Source organism: Emericellopsis atlantica (assembly GCF_019669845.1).
Source record: "Emericellopsis atlantica unplaced genomic scaffold F5Z01scaffold_18, whole genome shotgun sequence".
NCBI lineage: Eukaryota > Fungi > Ascomycota > Sordariomycetes > Hypocreales > Bionectriaceae > Emericellopsis > Emericellopsis atlantica.
This window is the reverse complement of record NW_025764720.1, coordinates 492,103-507,532: the sequence shown is the minus strand read 5'-3', so window position 1 is coordinate 507,532 and position 15,430 is coordinate 492,103.

Here is a 15,430-nt window from a genome sequence, read left to right as displayed (position 1 = left end):
TTTCCCATACATGGCCCCACCCCGCCCTTTGGAGCCAAATGCACAATGTTTGCCCTCCGTTAGACGTCACTCGCTCAAAGCAGCTATGAGAAACCCCGTACCCTTTCCGCATATACTTGACCGCTACTCGGCTCAGCTCTGGTGGCTTGATAGTATTTTCCTATATGCGGATGCTTGAAACGCCACTCCCCACCTTCGTAAAGCTTGCAGCTGTGTCCAGCTACGATTGGGCATCACGACTACGGGTGATAACCCTTGCTGATATGCTTCACAGTACGAAGCCCAGGAGCCTCTGTGCGCCAGATTGCATTGGCTACATTGATGATGTTGAAATACGAAACCGATATGGGTAGATTTTGGCAATGCCCCAATGGTTAAAGCACTCAACGGTCTTGAGGTCACTGCAAAGCATTCTCGGCCAGGCTCGGTATAAGCCGACCTTATCCTAACGGATGACCCTTGCTTGGAAACTAGCGTCTCCGCTTTTGTACTACGCACTGCTAGCGACTCGTAAGTTTAGTGAGGCCCGCAATATCGAGCCGTCCCGTCCTGCACCTGCGGTAGGTTGCTAGCACATCTAGCCGTACCGCTTGATTACTAAAGTGGATATTGCAGGTCCCACAAACGCTTATGATGACAAGGCCTCTCTCTTCGGGGTCATTCTGTATGATATAACGAATATGCAGAGTGGAGACACAGTAGAGTAGCTAAGTGAAATTTGTTGTGCGCTTGGTGTTTGAATTAGTACCGTGAACATGCAGCTCCCCGATTGTCGCTAATGGAGACAGCTATCGTGAGGTTATCTATACACACTGTATCGGAGCCCATGCATTGGAATGCACTATCCAATTACTTTCTTAGCGCCGTCAACGGTGGGATATTAGATCACAAGGTGCTAACGGTATTAATGACTAATTATATAGCCACTACACGGTATATATACGCACTCTCGTTATTATAGCCTCACCTAAAGAGCTACGCACGCCGTAGAATTTAATTCTATAATAAATAAATTAATTTACTATAATCTAGCGATAGCAGACTTCTTAATAATAGTATTTATTTTTTATATAAAGCGTGTAATAGTTATCACGGAGGCGCTAAAGTTCTTAAGTAAGATATATATTTATAATTAATTAGTTATAAAGTAAGGCTATAAGTAAGGCTATAAGGAAGGTTATAAATAGCTATAAATTTAATCACGACCGCCGCGCCTTGGCGGTTAGCCTAGCTTCACGCCGTGAACGGCGAGGTCGTACCTCTTTATTAACGCTACCCGCTATAGGCGCCCTTAGCCTCTTCCTAACTGCCTTATAAGGTGCCTTAGCGGGTGCCTTATCGGCTGCTTCGTCGGGTGCCTTAGCGGGTGCCTTATCGGCTGCTTCGTCGGGTGCCTTAAGGGCGCCGATCTTAGCTAGCAAGAGTTCTATATTATCCGACGCTTTATATAAGGCTGTCTCGCTACGCGTCCTACCCGCTAGATCTTACGGGAAGGCTTTAAGGCTAATCGGCTCATAGGGTGCTAGATCTAGCTCTAGTTTAACCCGAATTAAAGCTAGTATTGATTCCCTTTACGACCGTTCGCCTAGCGCCGTAGACTTAGCCCTCGACCGCGGCTTCCGTGGCTTTAAGGTAGGCTTTTTAAGGTTATCTTTAATAAATTAAAGCTTAATCTATATAATAACCCGGCTATTACTAATAGCCTACTAAAAATTATTATCTTAGCCTAGTATATCCTAAAGGCTATTATTTTTTAAGGAAACCGATATAAATTACTTAAGTTCTTATTTATTATTCTTCTAGAAGGATATACTAATATATATTATTAATTTATTAAGTATTTTAAAGGTATTATAAAGAATAAAAGGTTTAAGGTATATAGTTAGAATATTAGTATTTATAAAGAATCTAAGGTTAGCTTATAAGATTGGCGATTAATATATTCTATTTACGGTAAATTAGCTATATTTTAGAACGTTTAAATTAGCTTATTTATTAATAAAGAGCTCGAGGCTTTAAAGATATTACCTTAGAGCTTATAACCGGTAGAATAGACTAGCTAGACCTGGATTTTAAGGATATAGGGTATTAAAGAGTAGTACTCTTCTAGGCGCAGGGTAAGTGAATCGCGATAATCCGGGAATCCCTTTTAGTAAAGGAAGAAAGCGACCGATTTAGCAATCTTCTCTTTAGGGTAGGCAAGACATAGGTGAAGAACTTAGTGAACGAATGACTTGATTTGGAACTATCTAGTAGTGAACGAAGGCCTATATTTATAGGCGTGAGGGCGCTGTAATGCCTTGTAAAAGAGTGGGTTAAACCGAACCTAATAGAAGGTTATAGAAGGTTTAATTTATAATAGCGAGTGTAGTAGTGCTAGCCTTCGAATATTATAGAGGGCAATAGAAGCACTGTATTTATAAGCGCTGTGGACCCCTGTAATAGGTCTTAGATAGATCCCTGTAAGGGTTCTATGAGAGGGCCTCGTAAGGTACCTAATTAAGGAATTAGTCCCTTATTTTTAACATAGGGATTTTTAAATAGCGAGATAGGCTTAGCCGGCCTTATAGTAATAATAGCCTACCTTATATAGCCACGTAAGTTATTAAGGCGATTGCTACGCGTTAAAGATAACGAGGATAATTAAGGTAGCGCTTATTTAGCGATACTACGACCTTCCGATAACGCGTAGCCGCTAATTAACGGCGATCTATATATAATTATAGGCGTTAGAGGGTCGCTAAATATATCTAGGGCGTCGATCTTTACTAGCTTAGGCTATCGCCGGCTATAAAAAGGGTAGAGTAGCCTAACGGAGGTAGCGCGTATTTTATTATATTTTTCGCGTTATAAGTGCGTATCGTAGACCGTAGGAATCGATAGCGGTAGCTCGGGTATTTCTATTATTAAAAAGGATACTAAAATATATAGCCGAAAGTAAGAGATTAATTAGACTTACTATTTAATATAATACCGCTAGTTAAGAGGGAAAGAATATAAAAAAGGGCTATATTCGCGGATATTATATAGTATTTATTAAAGAGTAATACTCTTCTAGGCGCAGGGTAAGTGAATCGCGATAATCCGGGAATCCCTTTAGTAAAGGAAGAAAGCGACCGATTTAGCAATCTTCTCTTTAGGGTAGGCAAGATATAGGTGAAGAACAGTGTGAATGAATAACTTGATTTAGAACTATCTAGTAGTGAACGAAGGCCTATATTTATAGGCGTGAGGGCGCTATAATGCCTTGTAAAAGAGTGGGTTAAACCGAACTTAGTAGAAGGTTATAGAAGGTTTGATTTATAATAGCGAGTGTAGTAGTGCTAGCCTTCGAATATTATAGAAGGCAATAGAAGCACTGTATTTGTAAGCGCTGTGGACCCCTGTAATAGGGCCTGAATAGATCCCTATAAGGGTTCTGTGAGAGGGCCTCGTAAGGCACTTAATTAGGAGGATTAGCTCCCTATTTTTAATAGTATTATTAAGGGGGAATTATAGTAAGTCTAGTAATATAAGGATTATATATATATGTATAGGCCCGTCGCGTATAGCTTTAAACACTACCCTATATAATAGTAAAATATAGCTTTTCGCGATTTATTCTATATTATCCCCTTTATTAATAGTCTAGCTTATTTATACCTAAATTTCGGGCGGTATCGCGATATTATAGAGACCTAGATCGTTAACGTAATTCTATTATAATAAATATTAGTATTCGGTAGCGCTATTAATATAAACTTATAAGATAGCTAAGATAGGCTATATACCGGAATTTTAGTATTTTTCGATAATCTCGCGAAGCTTTAAATAAAAACTAATAAATAGCCTTTTAAGTTTATCCTCTTTTACTAAGTTAGCCTCGAAGCTAAGCCTTTAGAGCTATACCTTATACTAAGCCTTTATCTTAGCGGGTAGTAGACTATCGATATCTATTATATCGAGAGGCTCCTATATTTTATAAAGAAGCTATTATTATAAGCTATTATTATTATTATTAAAAAAAACGCCTTAGTCCGGGTTAGCGGTTATATAATATAAATCCCTTAGTATACTAGATCTAATATTAGGTTAGTCTTTCTAATTATAGATAATATACTTATTCTATAGATAAATAAAGTTAGTAAGTTTATCGCGGATTATCTCGCTATAGATAACGTAAATAGCTATTTAATTAACGAGACTATCTTCGCGGAAGAGGCTATAGCCGATTAATTTATTAAAGAAAATAATCTAGCTTTCTATAATGCCTCGCTATAGCTACCGTTACTAAAACTTAATCCTTATATTCCTTATACTTAAGCTATATAAATAATAGCTATCTAGCTAATCGCCTTAGTATTACGACCCGATATACGACTGTATACGCCTCTTACGTATACCTTACTTTTTCTTCTAATTATAACTAACGCTTATTACGACCCAATATACGACTACTAATGTATATCACGTAGGACCTATAATTTCGTCGCACGGACTTATTTATATTTTTTATATAGTAAAGAATAAAGCGGTATACTAGCCGCTTAAACTAACGATATTCGTGCGAGTATTATTTATATAAATACCGGTCGTACGAATTCTTATTTATACGATATAACGTTCGGGTTAGACTAACTATAAGGTAGGTAGATCTAAGGTCGGTTTATAAACTAAGTATACTAGGATATCGTTAACTTAAGCGGTCGGGTTATAGTCTATATACGAGATAGTAAATCTTATATAGATAATTATATTAATAGCTAAGGAGCTAGTAAAGACTAACTATAATAAAGCTAGGCTTCCTATATACTAAGAGGATTATTATATAAAGCGAATAATACCCGTAGATTATAAGGCTTATAAAATAAATACGATAATCCGGATTATAGTATTTCGTAGATAATCTAAAGTAATTAATATAAGATAGTAAGTCCTTAATTATACGAATAGGATTCGCGCGACCGGTATTCGTATAAACGATATTCGTACGAATATTATTTATTTAAGCGGCCGGCGTGCCGCTTTATATTTTATTATATAAAGAATATAAATAAGTTCGTACGATAAAATTATAGGTCCTACGTAATATACGTTAGTAATCGTATATTAAGTTATAATATAATATCCCTCTTTCCGGGATTCTATCCTAGAATTAATTAAAATTATATTAATTACTATAATATATATTCCCGGCTTCTCTTCCTTTCTTCTTATAGTACGCTAATTAAAATACTAGACTATATTACGAAAACTTATAACTCTCGTTCCTAGAAAACCAAATAATATAATACTTCTCTTAAGGTTATATTCCTAAATTCCGTGAAGATAAAGAGTATTTATTTTTCTTACGAAAAGAACGATCGTAAATATATTACTTCCGAGGAGGACTCTTCGCGCTATTTTAAGTACGTTTATTTTAATCTTTCTTATTACGATATTAAAGTACTTTCGCTATAGTAATTACGCTAAATTACCGCGTAATATACCTATTTTAAATCTAAGTTAGAAAAAGTAAAGGAGGCTCGTTATATAATAAATACTAAGGTAAAGCGCTTTCGAAAATAAAAGAAATTATAGTTTAAAAAGATAATATGAGCTATATCTCGCGGTATCGATAATATAGAGGAGCTAGAGTGTATCGAGCGTAAGGAGGCCGAGCGCGAGAGTACTCGCTAATCGGAGGCCTCTATATCTAGTAATCTTATAGCTCGTTCTTCGATAGATAGTCTTATAACTCCGGATTTCCTAGAGAATTAAGAAAAGTACTTTAGTAATAATCCCCCGGAGCCCTTATTTATAGAGGATTTTATTATATCTACCTTATAATATACCTAAGTATCGGGTTAGTACGATAGAAATAGCGGAGTAAGTCTTAGTAATTCTTAAGATATTTAATAAGTTCCTATATATTTTCGCTACTAGCGTATCTTTTTTATTTAATAAAATATTTATTTTCTTTATTAATTATTTATTTATCGATTATTTATTTTAATTTATAGAGTTTTTTGAAAACTTCTAATTCGTAGCTTATTTTTACGTTTTATTATACTTTTTTAAATAATAAGATATAAAAAACTAAGTATATCCTTATACTAGAGGGTAATAAAAGCTTATAGTTAGTATCTAAGATAACCTTATCGACTTTAAATAGTTTAAGTTTCTTATAGTAGAGCTTTAATAAAGGTTAAATTATTATAAAATTTTTATATAATAAGTAAACTATATCTCCCCTCCGAAAGATCGGTCCTTTTAATCTTTTTTAGTTATAGTATTTCGATATTCGTATATATACGAATTCGAGTTATTTCTTTATATATTTATACAAAGAGCGTAGTTAGTTTACTTTAAGTATAGCTTTTTTAATAAGGGGTCTATCCCTTAGTATTTTATTATTAAACTCGGGCTCGTATCTATAGTTCGCGTAGATTAATAAGATCTTAATTAATTCCGTAAGTATATTATTATAAGTAAGTTAGGCGAGTAATAACTTCGAGACCTAATTATCTTACTTATAGTTAATATAGTATTATAGGTATTATTCTAGCGTTTAGTTTAATCTCTCTATCTATCTATCTATTTAAGGGTAGTAAGCTATATTAAGCTTATACTTAGTTCCGAGCTAAGTTATTAGAGCTTACTAGAATTTTAAGGTAAATATCGTTCCTCGATCTAAAATAATTTCTTCCGGAAGGCCGTAGTTAGCTACGATATATTTAAGTACTATATATATAAGTATTTCTATATTTATTACTTCTTAGTATAATAAGAAATATCTAAATTTACTTATTTAGTCCGTAATAATAAATATATTATTATATTCGACGTTAGATCTTAGTTCCTTAGATTTAAGTAGCTTCGTAATATAATCGAAGGCTATTAATTCTTATAGTCTTAAAGGTACTAATAATAGCTTTAGTTCTCTATATAGCTTATACCGGGTAGCCTTATTATATATTGTTAAGAATAGGGGGCTAATCCTCCTAATTAGGTGCCTTACGAGGCCCTCTCACAGAACCCTTACAGGGATCTATTCAGACCCTATTACAAGGGTCCATAGCGCTTACAAATACAGTGCTTCTATTGCCTTCTATAATATTCGAAGGCTAGCACTGCCACACTCGCTATTATAAATCAAACCTTCTATAACCTTCCACTAGGTTCGGTTTGACCCACTCTTTTACAGGGCATTACAGCGCCCTCACGCCTATAAATATAGGCCTTCGTTCACTACTAGATAGTTCTGAATCAAGTCATTCATTCACTAAGTTCTTCACCTATATCTTACCTACCCTAAAGAGAAGATTGCTGAATCGGTCGCTTTCTTCCTTTACTAAAGGGATTCCCGGATTATCGCGATTCACTTACCCTGCGCCTAGAAGAGTATTACTCTTTAATATATATATAATATTTATATTATCTAACGATATATACGATATCTACCTTAATTCCTTAGTAATTATACGTTCGTTATATTCGTTCGAGAGTCTTCTTAACTCCTTAATATCCTACCGTAGGGTACGTATAAATATTAGTTAAGATTTTATCGCGTAGCGGCGGTAGTATCTAAAGTAATCTATTTTTAGTAAGTCTTTTTCTTATTTCTATCGTATAATTATTAAGTATTTCTTTTCTATATTTAGATATCTATTCTAGTATTTTATCGTAGTATATAATATTTACTTTAACTCTAAATATAAGAAAGTTAAGTATTATTTATATATAGCTTCTTTCGTTATTTTATTAAAGTATCTAGCCCTTAGCTTTTAATACTTCGGTATTATAATTTAGTTAGCGGCTAAGCGCGTTTACTTTATTATTTTCCGATCTTTTTCGATAGATAATTTTAATATTATATTCGGCTAGGAATTTAATATATCGTACTTATCGTAAGCTAAGTTCTTATATTATAGCGAAGTAAGAGATATTTTAATAATCGGTATAAACCTTAGTTCTAAACTTTATCCTTAGTATATAATACTTAAATTCTTTAATAGCGGCGATAATTACTAAGAATTCTTTATCGTAGATAAGGTAGTTTAATTCTACGCTATAGAGTTTCTTCGAAAAAAAGGCGATTAATTATAGATTATTATTATTATCTCGTTAGCTAATTTACGCTCTTATAGTATAGTCCGATATATTTATTTCTAGTTCGAGTAATCTTTCGGGGTCGTAGGTTATAAGTATAGTATTAGATATTATATTATCTTATAATATCTCGAAAGCTTTCTTTTATTCTTCCCTAAAATAAAACTCTTTCTTACCCTTTATAAGTTCTATAAATAATATTATAATTTTCGTAAAGTCGCGTATAAAGCGCCGATAATAATTTATAAATCCTATAAATATTTATACTTCCTTAAGGTTATTTTCTAATAAGGGCTATTCTCTAACTATATTAATCTTTACTTATTTTATTAGGATTTTATTTAGTCGAATCGTATATCTAAGGAAGATAATTTCTTATATATAAAACGCGTACTTCTTTAGGTTAATTAAGAGGTTCGTATCTTAAAGTATTTTTAATACTTAATAAATATATTCCTTATATTCTTTAAGGTTCTCCGAGAAGATTAAGATATTATCTAGATATATTATAACGAAGATATCTAAGTACTTTTTAAGTATATTATTAATTATTCGTTAAAAAGTAACTAGAGTATTAATAAGGCCGAATAATATTATTAAATACTTAAATAAACCGAACTTAGTATAGAAAGCTATTTTTTATTTATTTCCTTTCTTTATACGGATTAGGTTATAGGCTTTTTTTAGGTTAAGAGTAATAAATTAATTCTTATTATAAAGTCTATCCTTAAGCTTATTAATAAGCAGTAAGGGTATCTTATCTTTAATCGTAATATCGTTAAGCTACCGATAGTCTATAACTAACTATAGCTTCTTATTCTTCTTTAGTACGAATATAACGGGATATCTTACTTCTAAGGTAGAGGTTCGAATATAGCTTTTCTTAAGTATTTCGTCGATATATTCTTATAGCGTCTTAAGTTATTTTTAATTAAGGTTATAGAGTTTATAGAACTTAGTCGAGGTTCTAGTTTTAAGATAGATTTTATAATCTTATTAACTATATTAGGGAGTACTTATTTCGAGGGTCTTTTTAAATAACTTACTATACTTATAGTATTTTAAAAGTACGTTCTTTATTTATTTTTCTTTTATCGTAGGTTTCTTTTTCTTTTCTTCTTATAAGGCCTAGTTTACTTCGAATATCTTTTATATAATATTAGCGATAATTCGTTTTCTTTATTTATATTATATACCCGGTTATAGAGCTTTCTTAGTTAATATTATAGCTTTTACTTACTTTAGCTCGCTTATATCTTCTTATAAAGATACTCTAGAAGCTAAATTATCGCGAATATTTACTTTTTTTTAATTAAATAATAATTATCGCGTTATTATATCTATCTACGCTAACTAGCTAATACGCTAATCGACTACCGGATTACTTCTCGTTAACTATAAGTAACCTAGTATTATATTATATTTATATAAGTCTATAATATCGAAGATAATTATCTTATAGTATCTTTATATCGTCGCGTCGAGATAATCGGTCTCGCGGTTAATAGTTTTATTATTATAATCGAAGCTTTAACCTTCGATATTAAAAAGCTTATATAATCGAGCCTTATAATTCTATAGTAATATATATTAATTAACTACCGTTAGTAAGATATAGTTTCTTATTACCTTATTATCTAATAATACTTATAAGTAATATTTATTAATCTAGACTTCTAAAATTATTTTTTATTCTTCGCCTATCTCTATAGAGTAAAGGGTCTTTAGGTTTTCTTTATTATCTTATACCCTTTTTATAAGCGATATTAATAGTTTTTTAACGGGTAGTATTTTATATCGATATTATTATCCTTAGGGTTATATATATAATTATTATCGTATAACTCTAGGTATATCGAGGGGTATTATTTTCTTTCCTCTTTATATAAGTAATATATATACCTATAGTAATAGACTCTATAGTCTAATATATATCCTTTATAATACTTATATATAACGTACTATATATATACCTTTCCTTATAGAATAAGGTATTCCTATACCTCGATCTTATATTATAAGTATAATATTTCCTTCGCTTTATCGTATTTTTTGCGGTTTATCTTACCTTAGTTAATATAATTTCGATCCGCTTATTCGGTAGGGTTAAATAATAATCTTATACCGTTAGGGTGCTTCTTATATCCCTTATACCCTTATCCATAGCTTAAGGCGTATTCCTTACTCTTAACTATCTTAATACTAAGTAATACTTTTATAATATTCTCGTATCGCCGGAGCTCTTTTATTTTTTTTTATTCCTTAGTCCTATACTAATTAAATACCTTCTCTTTAGTATATCGTAGGTAATCTATTAATTAATATTTATACTATATCTTTTAATTCCGTGCGTATACTTTAGGGTACTTTATTAATTACCTTAGTATTATATATCCTATACCGGGTTCTATATATATATATTCGTAGAATTTTACTTTATATCTTTTATATAGATCGTTAATAACGCGGGTAGCTAGTCCCTTAATTAAGTAAACTTAATACCTCCTTTTATTAAGTATATATATTTTATAAAAGTAATATATATAAGAGATCTATAAGAGTTCGTAGTATTTTAGTATATCTAAGTATATATATAAGTTATCTCCTAGGGCTATCCTTCGGTTTATTACTTAATTAATTCCTCCGCGTAGTATTTATACGGGGATAACTATCTAAAGATCTTCTCTTTATAGTAGAGGGTTATACCGATCTATCGTTACTTTTATCTATACTCCTAGAGTTACTTATCTATATAATAAGTTAGTTTCGAGTATTTCTTTCTTTTATAAGAGCTCGTTATCGCTATTTATAGAGTTAGTATCGGATAATTCTTTATCTATATTATTTAAGTATTTCTTTAATCTTATAATAACTTTATATATTTTAGCTAGAGCGCGAGACTTATATAACGCCTTAGGGAACTATCCTAAGTTTTCTTTACTATCTCGATAAGTTAGGTAATTATTATCGTAGTATCCCGATTAATATAATACTTCGTAAGGTATTAATTACTTTCTTACTTTTTCTCCGGCTTTCTTTATCTCTTTAAGGAACTTTTACTATTCTTCCTCCTTAAGGGTTACCTTATTATATAAGGGGCTAATATTATATCTAGACCTAGTTATATTTAGTTATTTATACTTACCTTTAGGGATTAGTTTTTAATCCTAGCTTTATTCTTTCTTCGGGGAATAATATTCGCGCGTAAAATATCCTTTTTTACCGTAGTTATAGTAAGTAAGGTTCTTTCTTTCTATTATAGCGAGCTTTCGTTATATCGCGTTAAGATTTATTAATCTTATATAGGTTCCGCCGAGAGCCGTGCTCTAGTAAAATCGAGGTCGGCCTATATTAAGATAGATCTAGTTTCTATTATTACGATCGCGGCTTAAAGTATTAGGGAAGTACTATCTTTTCTTTTCGCGTTATTATTCGAATTATTAATTATCGATCTTAATAGCTATCGCGATATAGCTCGCGAGGGTAGCGGGTCGGTCTTCCTTATATAGCTTATCTTTAACTTCTTCCTTAAGACCTCGGTAAAAAGAAACTATCTTATCTCCTTTACTCTTAATAATTCTAGACGCGATTTAGGTAAATAAAGTACTATAATCCGAGGCTAACCCTTTTTATTTTAACGCCTCTAGCTAGTTCTTAGCTAAGCGTTCTTTATCGATAGTCCTAAAGGTCGCCTTTAGTATCTCTTTAAAGTTATTATAATACGCGAAGATATCTTTTATCTCCTATCTTCGGTATTAATAAGTATTAATTACGAAGTCCTTAAGAGTAGGTTCGAATTATATAAGAGCGGCTCTCTATAGATATCCTACCGCGTAATATACTTTATCTTTTTCTATATAAAGGATAGATAGGAAATATTATTAATAAGCTCTAACCTAAGTTAGGAACCCTTAAAGGTCCTTAATAATACTATCGAATAATCTTAGTTAGCGTAGCTTTATAATCTTTCTTAGATCTTTACTAGTAGCTTATCGAATAATATTATTACTTACGTTATTTATTTCGTTTCTTAGCTAGGCGGCTTATTATTATTATAAGGTTATTCCTTCGTTAAAGGAGCGGTAGGCTTCGTTATATTATTACTTATCGCGGGCTTATATATCGAGGACTTATTATAGCTACCCTTATAACTCTTAAATCTACCCCTTAAGGATCTTTATATCCTTGTCGTTAAACTTATCTAAGTCTAAGTCTATAGACTAAGCTATTTAGGTAGGCTCGGTATACTTAGCCGTAGCCTTACCTTTATCGGCTAACTTAAGGGTTATCTTAGAGGATTCGCTAACTATAGTATCGTATTACTTAAGTACTTAATATAGTAATATACTAAATAAGAGCTATTAATATATAACGTTCGGGTTAGACTAATTATAAGGTAGGTAGATCTAAGGTCGGTTTATAAACTAAGTATACTAAGATATCGTTAACTTAAGCGGTCGGGTTATAGTTTATATACGAGATAGTAAATCTTACGTAAATAATTATATTAATAGCTAAGGAGCTAGTAAAGACTAACTATAGTAAAGCTAGGCTTCTTATATACTAAGAGGATTATTATATAAAGCGAATAATACCCGTGGATTATAAGGCTTATAAGATAAGTACGATAGTCCGGATTATAGTATTTCGTAGATAATCTAAAGTAATTAATATAAGATAGTAAGTCCTTAGTTATGCGAATAAGATTCGCGCGACCGGTATTTATACGAATAACGTTTATATAAATATTACTTATTTAAGCGGCCGACGTGCTACTTTATACTTTATTATATAAAGAATATAAATAAGTTCGTACGACGAAATTATAGGTCCTACGTGATATATATTAGTGGTCGTATATTAGGTCGTAATATACGACTAAAGACTTATTATTTTATGTTAATTACTTTAGATTATTTATAAAACACTATAATCTAGATTATTATACTTATTTTATAAGCCTTATAATCTATTAAAAATAGGGAGCTAATCCTCCTAATTAGGTGCCTTACGAGGCCCTCTCACAGAACCCTTATAGGGATCTATTTAAGCCCTATTATAGGGGTCTATAGCGCTTATAAATATAGTGCTTCTATTGCCTTCTATAATATTCGAAGGCTAGCACTACCACACTCGCTATTATAAATTAAACCTTCTATAACCTTCCACTAGGTTCGGTTTGACCCACTCTTTTACAGGGCATTACAGCGCCCTCACGCTTATAAATATAGGCCTTCGTTCACTACTAGATAGTTCTGAATTAAGTCATTCATTCACCAAGTTCTTCACCTATATCTTGCCTACCCTAAAGTAAAGATTACTAAATCGGTCGCTTTCTTCCTTTACTAAAGGGATTCCCGGATTATCGCGATTCACTTACCTTGCGCCTAGAAGAGTATTACTCTTTAATATAATCTATAAGTATTATTTACTTCGTATAATAATCCCCTTATTATGTTAAAAGCCTAGCTTTATTATAGTTAGTCTCTACCTAGCTCCTTAGTTATTAATATAATTATCTACGTAAGATCTATTATCTCGTATATAGACTATAACCCGACCGCTTAAGTTAACGATATCCTAGTATACTTAGTTTATAAACCGACTTAGATCTACTTACCCTATAGCTAGTCTAACCCGAACGTTATATATAGATAAGTTATATAGAAAGTCTATAAAGCCTTATCGGTCGGCTACTTAAGATAGGATATAATTTATAAAGCGGTAGCGAGGAAGTTCTTCTAGCTTAATATAACGAAGCTAGTATATAGATTTATTATAGCGTGCGATACTTACGGTCGGAATTATATCTAAAAAGAAACTAAATAAGGTTTACTTAAACCCTTACTTATCCTAGAGCGACCCTATAATAACCTTATAATAGATTTTATTATAAGCTTATTAAAGTTAGGGTTAGAGAAGGCGTAATACCTCTAAGTAATTATAAATAAACTAATGAAAGTAATTATACTTAAGGTAATAAGTAATATAATGGCCGAGGTATACGCGTAGTATTTCTTTATATATTATTACTAATACCACGGAATACTTATATTTATTATTAATAATAAGGGAATAAACTAGACCGGAAGATTTTAAAAGAGTCTTTACCGACTTATAAGGGTAATATAATATTTAAGTACCGCTTATTACCTATAGATAGATAGGATCTTAAAAAGGAATAATTAAGAGATCTAAGTATACTTATATTATTATACTAACTAAGCTTAATCGAATTAATCTAAGTAACTACTTATAGCGATATTAGCGCTTAATAATAAGAAAAACGCTATTATAATAATTAGCCCTTTTTTTATAAGTATAGTTAAGAGCCCTTCGCGATTTAAATATTAAATAAGGAAGCGATTAAGCTATAAAACTCCCCCGAACGCGCGGCAAGGGATTTTATTAATTAGCTAAGTAAGGTAACGGACTTTATATAAATAGCTATCGCCGCTATATAATAACGCGCTAAGGATATAGTTAATTTATATCGATGACCGGCCGAATAGTTCGAAGTTAGCGATAAGGTATAGCTAAAAATAGCGAATTATTATACTATAAGGCTAAGTAAGAAACTCGATGCCTTATATTATAAATATAAAATTACTAAGGTTATTAACCCTTTAGTTATTAAACTAAGTATTCTTTCTACGATTTACTTATATTTCTATATTAACTAATTATAATAAGTAAGTTTAAATTTAATAACTAATTAATAAATTAATAATATTTAACCCCCCGCGATTATAGTTAATAAATAATAAAAATAGCTAATCGAATATATCCTTTATACATAGAGTAAGTAATAAGGGCGCGGGGTATATAAAGAATACTTTATTAAATAAAAAAGCTATTCCGAACCGACCTAGGAATTATTATCGAGCCTAAAAGATATAGCCGCGCTTGATAAGTTCGAGGATAGCTATAGATCGGCGGAAATATATAATAAACTAGCCGAGGGTAAGGCGAGGTCGTAATAACTATATAAAGTCTCCGCCCTAACGTATAATAAATTCACGGGATTTTTAACTAATAAGCGAGCGGGGGGGGGAGGAATTTTATTTAAGGCCTTACGGCCGTAGCCGATCCGCCTCGACTCTATAGGGGAGCTATAAACTAACTTACTTCCTAAAAATCTAAGGCTTAAAAATTAACCCCGAAAGGTCTTTTACTATACTTAGTCTATAAGGATAATATATTTACTCTATATCGGAGTTACTATCTTTATTTATTATATCCTCTTTATCTAAAGAAGAGATAGATATATTAACCTCGAGACCTTAGCGGGTTAGCTATAGATATATAGTAATTAAGTATAAGGGAACTTACTTTATATATATAGAGATAGCGTAATATA